This window comes from Zosterops lateralis, assembly GCF_965231275.1.
Source record: "Zosterops lateralis genome assembly, chromosome: 10".
Taxonomy (NCBI): Eukaryota; Metazoa; Chordata; class Aves; order Passeriformes; family Zosteropidae; genus Zosterops; species Zosterops lateralis.
The window spans coordinates 19888217-19901094 of NC_139770.1; the positions used below are offsets into that span (position 1 = coordinate 19888217).

General features: G+C 41.3%; 1 protein-coding gene across 2 annotated transcripts in view; it reads left to right on the top strand.

Annotated features, from left to right (window-relative positions):
- Nucleotides 1-12878, top strand: part of STAG1 (STAG1 cohesin complex component) — a 166126-nt gene that overhangs the window by 79768 nt on the left and 73480 nt on the right. The window lies entirely within an intron of this gene.

Sequence of the window (12878 nt, forward strand, 5' to 3'; positions counted from 1 at the left end):
TCTTAGACCCAGACTGTTGAGAAACACACTGTATGTTGAGCTTTCCTAGTTTTCTGCTCCTATTTCCACATTCCCATTTATATTTGTCCTGTCAATGCTGCCGTGATCTGTGTATGTTCCAGCAGTTTATCTTTTCTTGGTTCTGAGGTGACAGTTCCCTCTTGCATTGTATTTTTAGAAGTATATCCAGACTTTATGGATTTTGGCTCTAATATATGCTCTCATTCTCTTACTCGTGCCAAAACATGTTGAGCAACTATTCATTGTGTTGTTTTAACTTCACTTTTGATATGATGGTTCCTCTTATTTTTCTGTACTAGCCAAGTTCCAATCAAAAATTTAAAAATTAGTTTTCCTTAAGGGCATTTTATCAACAGGGTTTCTTCTAGTTATCTTTGTAAATCCCTTTTAAGTAAAGATCCTGTCTCTGCTCTGGAAATGGCCAGTCCAGGAAGAGTCATTGATATCAAAAGCTTTTGAGGCAGCAGACAGAGAATCTGCCACTCCCAGAGGGGAGGTTTTTCAGATAACATGTGACATGTTTAAACCATTGCTTTTACTGGTTTCCTACTCCTCCTCAAATTGCTTAAAGACTAAGTTCAGAGTACCCAGACTTCTTAAAGTTGATGGAATGGAAACTTGAAGCCCTTGATTGTTTCTGTTAGATACGTATTTGCAAATAAGGAAAAAGCAGGACCGGAGTCCAGCATAGTCCAGTCCTGTTCCTTATGTTCTCTGGTAAGGAAGGGCCTTTTCCTGCTCTGCCCTTTGTTCTTATGTTTAGGGTTTTACATCCATGAAGAATGGTGTCACACTCAGAGTACCTGGAGTTACAATTGTTATGTGCTGCTCTTCTGTACATTCATCCATGAGACTGCTGAGGGGTACCTTCAAAATGGGGAATATGCAGTTAGGGACCATCTTGGAGATAGTTTACATTGTCCTGACTCCTACAGGAACCTCAGGAATAAAAGCACAAGCAGTCTGCAGCATCCTTATCAACCCTCTTGTCAGAATCCCCCCTTCCTGCACTTCCTCCTGGGCTCATTGGCTGCAGCAGAGCTGCACACGTCAGAGAGAGAGACAACAATGTCACCTCTGCAGATCCTTCTGGTGTCTGTGCTAATGAAACCACACAGAACAGCAGACAGCCTTGGGAGGTTGGTGACTCACCAAAGCTAACACACAGCAAGACTAAGTCAAGGTTACACACAGCATCTGAAGTCTAGCACATCTTAATTCTTGCTTTAATTTCTGAGCACAAAGATAAGGGTTTTTTTGCATGTGATTTCTCAAATTCTTTGTGTTTCCCTACAGAAAAAAGCTCTATACATGTGTTCAGATAGTTAGAAGGTTAAAAAGGGCTTTGGAATGAGCTAACAACTGAGAGAAAATGGATTTGTTTTCCCAGAAAAGCAGGAAGAAATAATTATGTGGAAAAGGAGAATTCCTCTCATCTTGCATACTTGTAAATGAGGAGAGAGAAAGATAAAGCCATTGCTTTGTGCCAGCTCAGCTAATTTTTTCATTGTCTTTTCACAGGTCATTGTCAGGAAATACTTTGGTCTTTAATATACTCTAAATAAGTGATCTCATGAGAAGCAAAAGTAATGAAGAGGGATTTCTAGTGTATTTGTGTTCAACTTTCCTGAATTATACAAAAGCAGGTGAATGTGCTCATGAAGTGCAGGGTAAGCTGTATGAGAGAGAATATTCTGAATGTTGTGCAACTCCAAAACAGATTGGGACACAACACTGCTGGGCAGGAGGTGGTTGTGCTGCAAGTGAAGCTGTTCTTGAAGAAGCAGCAGCATTCTCAGTGTGTGTCCCTGGCTGTCTCCAGCTCAGTGAGAGGCTGAGATTAACAGAGATTGGGGTCATGGTTCACACTGCTCCCCAATGACCTCACTGGCTTCTGTTCAACAACCTGCTTGTGTAAAATTCACTGGGACACTTCATATTCAAGACCAGTCAAGTTTGTTTAAACAAAAAGATAAGGATTTATTAAGCAGCACAGTTACAGACAGAAGTGCACCCAAGTCTTATTTCTTTCTTTCAGATGAAAAAAAAAAGAGCATAGAAATGTTGCAGGTAGATGGTGTCTTTCACTTAGAGGGAAATCAGATGTTTTAGATAGAAATTGTTTCCATGATGTTTCTGTATCTTCAGTCTCACTTTTTGAAGGACACCAGCTTTCCTCAAATTGACAGATAAAGTTCTTCACCTTTCTGCAGTGCTTACAAAGCCTCTGTTTTACTGTTGTTTAATGTGTTGGCTCTTTTTCATCAAGTAAAGGATATGGGAGGATACCAGTCAGCCCTGGCCTTGTGTCTCTCTGGATGGTGCTGTTGAACACTGAAAAGTAAGGGTTGGCTCTGGGAAACCTGGAGCTCAGCAGTCTCTTTGGCTTTATCAGCCATTGCTGATAAGGTTTGGCACTGTAGATACCAAATGCAGACACCCCTGTAGTCCTCCTGATCCTTCCCTTTCACGTGCTGGAGCAGCAGTTACAGGAAAAGGCAGAAGCCCTGAATGAGGGTATTTCTTCAGAGCTGTGTCTGGGAAACTCTTATGCAAGTAACAGCAGTTTCCTTGAGGCAGATGGAGAAAGGGCAGCTCTCTCAAGGGACAAGGAGCAGGGTATGACAGTCCATCAGCAGCTGCAAGGGACTCACGGATGCCTTGCTGAGCTCTGTCAGATCTTTGGCAACTCCCAGTTGTGGCACAAAAGGTCTGGCCTCTTGTTTCTCTCTTTTTTTCCCTTCTTAGTTTTCTTACTAGATACTATGTTTTGTGGCCTCTAAAGCCTGTCACATTGAAAAGCTCTAGATAATTACTTCTCTTTTTGTATTTTTTAGGACTTGCCTTTCATCTTCCCTACTTTACTACTTCTGAGAAACACTGAGAAATGCAGGTAGAAATAAGAGTAACAGATGGCTGAGGAAAAGATCAAAACTCCATCAGGGAAAGCAGAAAGACTGAGGGAAAGAGGATAGACCGTGCATATTTAATCCTCCTGTGATCATCTTTTGCCTCCTGACTTTCTGGAAAGTGGAGGTACCATGTTTTATGGCATTTTGTTTATGAGATGGAGAGATGTTGACACTGAGTAACAAGAGGTTTGTTTCTCTGATAAAGAAAATACCTTTTAACAAAAACATGTGAAGGTGTGTTGCAATGCTCACAGTGTGTGTGTGGGTTATTGCTGAGCTCTGGGAAACTGCAGATGGGACAGGCACATCCATAGAAAGTGGAAGGAAGGGTGGACACTGAAGTAAATATCCTTGGTTTCTGTGAAAGTGAGCTTGAAGTTCTTTGAAGCATGAAATGTGGGTAAGTGTGATGTGCTTAAGAGAGTCAGCCTGGATTTCCAGGAGGCCTTCTGGGGAGCCCTCCCTCTGCTGAGTGAGGAGAAACTGGGCAGCAGCATTGCTCAGTTTTAAAAAGGCCAAAGGAAGATCTTGCTGCTTCCTTCAGTTATTGAAGGACCACAGAGAAGGGGACTGCAGACTCTTCACACAGTTCTGTGGCAGGTAACAGACACAAGTTGAAATGTGGGGAATTCTAGTTTGACAGAATGGAAAACATTTCTGCCATGAGGTGGTCAGGCACTGGAGGCAGAAGGGGCTCCCTTTGTGGGTGAACCCAGTGTGGGTTCACTGTCCTAGGACATACTCACCTGATCTAGCTGGGATCTCTGCTTTGGGAAGGGTTTGGACTAGTGACAGTCAGAAATCCTGCCACCTGAAATTGCTCTACAATTCTAGACTTCTCAGGAAGGTAAGAAGCTGTGAGTTTGTCCTTCTGTGGACAGCATTTGGTAAAAATCATAGCAAATAGAACAGGGATAAATGATCTGTGTTAAAATAGTGATTATATGCTTACCATTTTAAAATTGGTGGATTAAACCTTTTAGCAATCCAGAAGAATGCATAATAAAGAATTTGTAGTATATGAAGCCTATTCTAGTATGGTGGAACAGAAATCCATTATTTTTCCTTCAAGAAGCACTCAGTCTTTTAAAATCTGCTCTGGGGTTTATTGTAGAAAGAACAGTAGTGGTACAAAGCAATTGCTCTCCCTTGAAATGAGTTTATCAGACTTTTGTTATTACATTATCCCACACCTGAGCTTGTGTTATAACAGGAGACACCTGGTGCCAAGCCTCAGCTCACTCAGCAGTTACTTGTGGCCAATGGAAGACTCCCCCAGGAGCCCAGGGCTGGGGCTGTGCCCCAGGGACAGGGCACAGGTATGTTGTCAGCAATGGCAAGAGTGTTTTCTCTCCATTGGTGGCTACAGAAAAGCTTACACAGCAGGAATGTGCTCATGTTTGGGTTGTCAGGCTCTTGTCCTGTCACCTGACCCCACTGAGAAGTGTCTGGCAGGGCTGTCTCTGCCCCCTCAGATCAGGTGTTTATGCACACAGACAGGTTCCTCTGTGAGGAGGGAAGAACTTGTGCTCACGCTGGGCTCCTCGTTGCAGAGGGTAGCTTTCGTGGGGTCTGTTCACAGGGTAGGTGAGAGGGGGAGAGCAGATGTGAAAACAGCCTGTGATAAAGGCACTCAGACCTAAATGGACTTAGTGCAAATATTTACATTGTTGTATCTTACGCTTTACTTGAAGCTCAGCCTCCACATTACCCATGTTTATATTGCTGGATTTGAGTCACTTCTGACAGCAGGCAGCCAAAGGCTTCTTCCACACATGCGCTGATAGCTGTAGTTACTCACATTCTGCTCTTGGAGCCTGCTGTCATTGTGAATAATCTGAAAATACAACCTCTGTGCTTGGCAGTGCTCTGAGAGGCAAAGTTAAGAATTAGAAATAAAGGGCAAATTTGTGTACATATATTAGACACAAAAAATCTCTTTCCACCTTAGATTGTGTACCTGCACCTTGAACATTGAATGTAGTTATGACCATCCCACTTCCTAAAGATAAACAGATTTAGAGAGAAGAATCCAAGCAATGTGGAAAAGAATGGCAGATAGAAGAATAATTTTTCATGCGTTGCAAAAAGATCCTGGTTTATCAAATAAAATCAAGCAGTACTTTCAGAAATAGAATAAGGTACCTTCTTGAAGGAGTGTAGGGCTAAACTGCAGGTTGCATTGATGCAGAATTCTTTGGAAATGGAAAGTCCAAATGAGTTAAGAGATGATAGATCCACCATCAGCTGTTAAATCCGATTGTCACAGTGTGCCTTAACACTCTACAGCTCAGGTAAATTCTGAACTACTGCCAGATGTGAGATTTGTGGGATGCTGATTTGTGCCTGCGTTCTGCCTAACACCCAGTGCTGATTGCTGAGTACAGGAATCCTGAGGTTAATTTGTTTCATCACATCCACCAGGAACCTTCTTAACAGACATCTGCTTACAGCACCTGTGCAGGAAGCACAGCATGAGCAGTGCCCACAGAACTGAACCTTGGAACCAGCCCTGAGGGAACAGGTGGGAAGTTTCAGCAGAGCATTTCTTGGATGTGTGCTTTTACCTCTCCGCTCAAGTGTGAGTGTCTTCTGTGGCCAGACTCCTCGTTCAGCCAGGGTGACCTGGGGCAGTGCAAGGCAGGACATGAGGGCTTCCAAAAGCAAAAGCTGTGAGACATTGCCAGGAACAAACTGCTGCCTTTGGGGCAGCAAAGGCTCCTCAGCTTTTCATGTTCATGTCACTGACTACTGTTCAAAGTTACCTGACAAAGAGGTTAGTGCTGTATGAGAATTGCTACTTTTAATCATCAAAGCATGAAAAGGTCTATCTTACGAAATAATTAAGTAAAAATACTAGATTGCAAGTTTAGCATCTTTGGTTAGTACTTATGTGGCTTCATGTAAATTGTCTGTGAGGATGCAAAGCAGCTTACATTTGGCAATGCAAATGCTATAGAGCCATTTCAAACCAGCCTTGTCTGCCTGAAAACCAGAGCAAACGGAGTTTCTTTTATCAAAAGACTTAAGCACATGAAGAGTACTGTTTCTGACGCACTAAATCATGTAGGCCTACTGCTTTTCTACTCTCAGTCTGGGGACTGAACATGCTTTCTTGCTGAAGAGCATCTTACCAGTTTCTGCCTGTGACATCCTGTGGCAGTGTTGGCTGGCAGCTGTCAGTCTAGCTGTCCTAAATAATTGTGTCACCAGCAAACTATCTGCTCCATTATTATCCTTTCTTTCAAAGCATTTATATCTGCCATGGAATGTATTTTATCAATATCTTTACATAGAAGGATCTCTTGGTAGGTTCATTCTGTTCTGAAAACTGACCGGTTTTGCTGTCTCAGTTTTCCTGGTTTTAATCTGAAAACTTTGCTTGCATGTGATTATTGTGCATCAGCTCCTTTAAGAAAATGAGAGAGATCATTGTAGGATTTTGAAAATGTCTCTGTGTTGCATGAATGTATGACATTTAGCTGGTTATTGATGCCTCATGGAGCTCCATGGGGGTTGTGGAGCATTACTTGACAGAAATAACATCAATCCTTGAACAAACACACCAGATCTGTAGTACAACACTTCCCAGTCTGACACAGAAGTCACATTTAATGCTGTGTAGTTATTTGAGTCACTCCTGAATTCTTTACTTTTTTTCCTTTTTTATTGTTCTGACACTCAACATAGTGTAAACGAGTAACAAATCCTCACTGCAAAACTGCAGTTTTGGAATTTTGTAAGATCTTTTTTCTATAAAGTAGGGATGATGTTTCTATCTCTTTATACTATAAGAATATGTTCTTTTTTCTTTTCAGCAAGGCGGAATAACTGGATTGTCAGTGACATACATAATTCTCCTTTTTGTAAAAATCTCTGATTATCTTCAATGTATTTCTTCCCATACTTCTAATGAGGAAATCGGTACCATCACTGTTATCTTCTGGATCAAATAACATTTTGGATTTTAAAAGAGGGTAGCAGTTCAAATCATATGAAAGGCTAATTATGTATATAAAGTTATCAACTCCTTAATCTCATTCAGAACTTTGAACTCTTAAGCGTAATAGAGAATTGCTCTTAAAATGAAACAATTGTCATTGAATTTGAGTATCAGAAATAGCAAGGATTTGATATTAAATTCCACTGTATTGTACAGTGACCCCTATGTTAGTAAAAAAAATAAATAAATCCTCCAAGATTTACTGATAACTTTCAATGGTGCTTCATATAGATATTGACAGTATTAACATTACTGATTGTTTTAAGCACAGACTCATGGAATTGTTCAGATTGGAAAAGCCCTCTGACACTATTGAGTTCAATCCTTCCCCAGCCGAGGCCATCACTATCCCATGTCCCCAAGTGCCACATCCACAAGGACTTTAAATCCCTGCAGTGATAGGGGCTGCACCACTGCCTTTGTCAGCCTGTGCCAGGGCTGGACAATCCTTCTGGTGAAGAAATTGTCCCTAATATCCAACCTAACCCTTCTCTGGCACAGCTTGAAGTCATTTCCTCTTGTCCTGTTGCTTGTCACTTGAGAGAAGTGACTGACCTTCAAGGTCCAACAAGGAAGGAAGGACTTTGAGATGCTTGAGCACAACCAGAGGAGGCAACAAGGCTGGTGAGGGGCTGGGAACACAAGCCCTTTGAGGAACGACTGAAGGAGCTGGGGTTGTTCAGCCTGGAGAAAAGGAGACTCAGGGGTGACCTTATCACTCTCTGCAGCTCCCTGAAAGGTGGTTGTAGTCAGGTGGAGTTGGTCTCTTTTTCTTCAGGCAGCAACTGACAGAACAAGAGGACACAGTCTTAAGCAGTGCCAAGGGAAATTTAGGTTGGTTGTTAGGAAAAATTTTTTACAGAAAGGGTGATAAAGTACTGGAATTGTCTGCCTAGGAAGGTGGTGGAGTCACCATCACTGGATGTGGTTTTAAAAAAGACTGGATGTGGCACTGGGTGCCATGATTTAGTTGAGATGTTAGGGGTGGGTTGGACTCGATGATCCTGGAAGTCTCTTCCAACCCAGTGATTCTGTGACCTCCATCTGGCTGCCACCTCCCTTTAGGCAGAGTCAGAAGTTGTTCCCTGCACCTTCTTACTGAGGGTGCCCTTGATCCCCTCATCCAGATCATGGCTGAAGATACTAAACAGGACTGACCCGGGCACTGGGTCCTGGGGACACCACTTGTGACCAACCACCACCTGGGCTACGTTCCCCTCTGCTCCCTGGGGCCACCTCCAGCTGGTTTTTTACCCTGTGAAAACTCTGCCCATCCAAGCCATGAACAGCCAATTTCTCCAGAAGGCTGTGGGGAATGGTCAGTGGCTTTAGTGAAGTCCAGGTAGGCATCTCCACAGTCTTTCCCTCATCTACTAAGCAGGTCATAGAAGGAGATCAGGTTGGTCAGGCAGGGCCTGCCTTCCATAAACCCATACTGGCTAGGCCTAGTCCCTAAAGCTAAATTTGTTGTGCACTCTGAGATTATATTGAGATTTCTATACTGGACATGATGTCTTCTTCTAGGCTAAATCTGGTGTGAAAGGACAGCAGAAAAAATTAAGATCGTTTCTAAATGACAATGGGAACAAAGTGTTTCCTTTCTTATATCTAAGTTCATAAACTAGATTTCTGTGCCTGGTGCAATGAAGAAGGTAAAATTGAATATGCTTTTGTGGTCCCTTGAAATGTCCTGTTCTCTCCCAGTGGCAGTGTCTTTTGGATGTACATGCCATTGTGGGCACAGAGTGGGGTCTGTAGGTGGCAGTCAGGCACTGGGAGCAGAGAGCACTAAAGGGCCGTAAGGACAGTGAAAGGACTCTAACAAGCGAAGTTTCCTCATTTCACATCAAGATTTCCTTTCAGATTTTCCCAGCTTTAACAGCACCTTGTAGCAGAGGTGGCATTGCTAATGTAGTTCTCTGTGACGACTTTCCTGGTCTTCATTCAATTCCAAAGAATTGCATGGAAGGATTCTTAGCAAAATCAAGATCTGAAAATTCAGGAAGAGGAGCTTGCCCCTAAATCCTTGTCCTGTGTAATGTTTACATTTGTTCTGAAATCCAGAATAGCTTTGTTAAAAATGTCTAGGTGACAGAAGGGGAGAGAAGCCAGGAGTTTCTGCTGGTGAAATCTCCTATGAGCCATCAAAACAAGAAGGCCAGATACAAAAGCTTCACTGCTGTTTATATTTGGTATATAGAGTTACATGATGTACAGTAGGGTGGGAGAGGGTCTCAAACTAGTGAAGTGCCATCAAGGAGTAGAATAAAGCAAGTTAAAGATTGTCCAGTGAATTCATACAGTGTGGTGCAGACAAGTTTTTGATACAGAAAATGAAGAACACAAATGGAAAATAATCTCTAGAGGAAATTCTCATCATTGGGATGGAAATTTAATGACAATAATAATAATGATGATAATGATAATAGTCCTAGTTCTGTGAGAGCAGAGTGAAGAACAAAACAATAAGGGTCTTCAAAAGAGGAAGAGAAAAATAGATATAAAATTTCTGTGTGGGAAACCCAACCAAGGCAAAAAAGAGTCCTGTTCCGAGATTTCTGTTTGAGACTCAACTGTAACCCAAGGCAAAGGAGGAATAAGAATTAAAGCAAGGGGAAAGACTTGTTTCATTCATGTGCTGTGCAATGGTCTGAAAATCACAGTGGAATTTGAAAAATGGAATTACCAAAGGTAAAGATACAAGAATTGCAGGAGCATAATGATAAAAATCAGAGCAATTAATCACTTATATAAAAAATTAAGAGTAAAACAATTCTCTTCCAGTGTGTAGCAGAGTTGATAAGCAGAAGGTCAGTCAGAGAATTGGACTACAGCAAGAGAGTGCACTTTTCATAGTTATACTGTGTATAAGGCCTTCACATTGCAAAGATATTTCACAGAGCACATTCAAACATGTTCTTGGTTTTGTTGTAGGAGGATGGAATTAAGTGAACCATTAAAATACCTTTTAACAGTTATCTGTGATTCTCTGTTTGATAAGGTTTTAATTGCACAGGACTGTATTTATTTTTCCGCTGGGATTCTTGCTGATTCATTCAGTAAGAGTTCACTGGCAAAAGCTGCTCTAAAGATGAATTAGCTGTGTGCCTTATAGGAAGCCTGTCCGTCTTTTGAATATTGCTTCACTGGCAGCAAAAGTTGGGCAGTGTAGAGTCCATGCAGCAGGAAGAATTGGGGAATAAATCAATAAAAGGGTCTTCTATTCCTACGTGTTGGGAAATTCAACCAAATATTTAGACTGATGTCTTTCTCAAGTCTTGACCTCTGGCCTCAGCAAAGAGTTTCAGTTTTCAGGGACAGGAATCAATAGAAAGTCAGGAGCCCTGGTGGGATTTAGGAGTCTCAGTATCTATTTGGATATGCTTCAACTGCCCCAGTACTGCTTCTATTTAAATTAATGATTAATAACTATTGATTCCAGTGACGTAAGAGCTACTTCAGTGTTCTTACATGATCATGAGCAAGCCACAGAAAGTGAACTTTTCTACTGGCCTGAGTAATTTTTGGTTAGATTCAGGCAGCTCTATTCTGGAAACAGTCAGTGGAAGTGCTACAGCAGAGTACCCTGACCTAGGCTAAGCGCTGAGAAATCATGTGCTCCTGATGGCTTGACTTCAGTCTTTGTCATCTGTCACATGGAATTTGTCAGTACCACTTCTCAGACGATTGAAAACTGCACTTAAGGACATTATAGAAGCAGATTATTTCTTATGATCTAAATGATAAGTGGGGCAAGAGGCATAGGAGTTGCACCTTGAATGATATCAAGGGAGATAAGTACTGCCCATCCAGCCGTTCTGTGATCACCATCTATCCTCACAAATGTCTCATTAAACTTGCCCTCTCTTGGCAATTTCAGTTAGGTTCTGTGGTCCCCACTATTGGCTTTGAGCTGATGCAAAAGAGCACGTTATGTTTTTCATGTACTTTCCTTGTGTCTTCTTCTCAATGCCTCTAAATCTTTCTTCTGTTTTTCGAGTTTGTGTGTTTGAGAGATCAGTCTAATCAGTTACCGTGAATTTAAGGTACCACAATTAATCCTCCTTTGGCAAGGGACTGCAGGTTTGTTTCATATTCATTCACCTCAGTCTTGAGCTGCCATTTTCCTACTGCTTTTCCTGCAGCTTACTCAGTGTGGACAGGTGATCTGAAAGAGAAGAGATGGAATTGTGTAGCTTTGGTGAATAAAGGTCCCAGTGATGAAAACTGACCGTATAGCATAGGTAGTAAGCCCATAGTATATAATTTATTATCCTCAGCAGTTTAGATTTCAAGAGTAAATGACTGTGGGCTCCTTGAGCTGATGTTTCTCTCATCTGACTTTCTGTGTAGAAATCCCAGAGCTGCCACATGCAGGAGGCACTTGGTGTGATGATGTTCCCTGATTCCCAGCAGTGGTCAGTGCCAGTTCTTCTGTTTGCAGTAGGGAAGGCAGTCATGAGACCACCCACACCTCAGGGGTAACCTTGTTTAACTCCTGGTAGTAAAGGCTGGTTGTTGCTCAGGCTTGAGGGCTTATGCATCCTATAAAGCTCTTGGAGATCTTTATTGTGGCTTTGCTTTTACAGGGCTTACTAATAAAACTGGTTATTCTTCTCACACTAAATACATGTTTTCAACCCACTGAGTCTACGGTGTATTATATCTCGGACAAATACTATATCTGATTTTGTACACAGTTTAGGGGTTTTTAAGAGGGTAATCATCCAGTTTTGTATAGGCCCCTTTAGTCTTTTCTCTTCTTCTCTCATTCAAATTAAGTTCTGTGCTCTGTGTGGGTTTTTTCTTTTCACTCTTTAAGGCCGTGCTGGGTGCTGTGATTACCTGTTTTAGCTGAAAGTTAAATTAGAATTTGGCTGTGCTGCCAGTGGGAAGAGCAGCAGATGCCAGCATGCCATGAGAGAAAGGGGCAGTCCTGCAGCAGAGAGGGTTTGCAATGGTAGCTGTCCACTGCTGTAAGACATACTGGGAAACTGCTTCATTTGGCCAAAACAAAACTGTCAGAGCTGGGGAAAAGATTAAAATGTATCTGTATGTACAGATGATTTCTAAGCTGAGAAAATGTATTTTCAACTGTCATGTGGTGGTATTCTCTTGGGTTCCTGGTTTTATGCTGATATATTGCATTAGTAATTGTTTGTTAATGATACGGAAATCACCATGCACAAATTTAAATTGCCATTGTCAGAACTGAGGTTGACAGTATTACCCAGTTTGAAATAGATAACAAATATTATTTAATGAAGAAGCAAAGGCAATTCAAGAAATCAATATTTCATTTGCTTTGTAAAACTGTACCCATACTAACATAGAGAGACTTGGTGTACTCTAACTATGCTTTCTTGTTTTGAAATGTATATACTTCTAATGCTCTTTTTTAAAGGAATAAAATACCAGAATTAAAACATATGCATAATATTTAGTATGTTTAAATTATCTTTATTTATTCTTTGCAGAGCAACTAATACTGTTAGCTGTTAAGCTGCTTCTATTATGATCTGAATTTTTTAAGTCATGCAGTGGATCATTATTCCAGTTGAACTTCTTGCAAAAGCTGAGAGACTTACTCTTTGTTACGTTAATGATGTTGGGATGGATTTTCTACCTCTGCAGTTCATTTAATTTTTCTGAATTTCCTCCATTAACAAAAGAAGATTGTGAAGTGATGAAGAGAAGATCATGCAGCAGCAGCAAAAAATAATCTTTCTATTGCCCTGGGTTATATGGTCAGATATTTAGATAGTGCCTGGTTGCAGAGGCAATAATATGTCAGAATACTGTATTTGTACACTGATTGAATTTTGATCAAAACTACAAGAATTTTCATTTCTAGCTGTTGTGTTGTTCTGTTTTCAATTTTGGTAGTTTTGTGTGATTTACAATGAAAAATTAATCCTATCAACTCCAGTGTTCAGGTGACA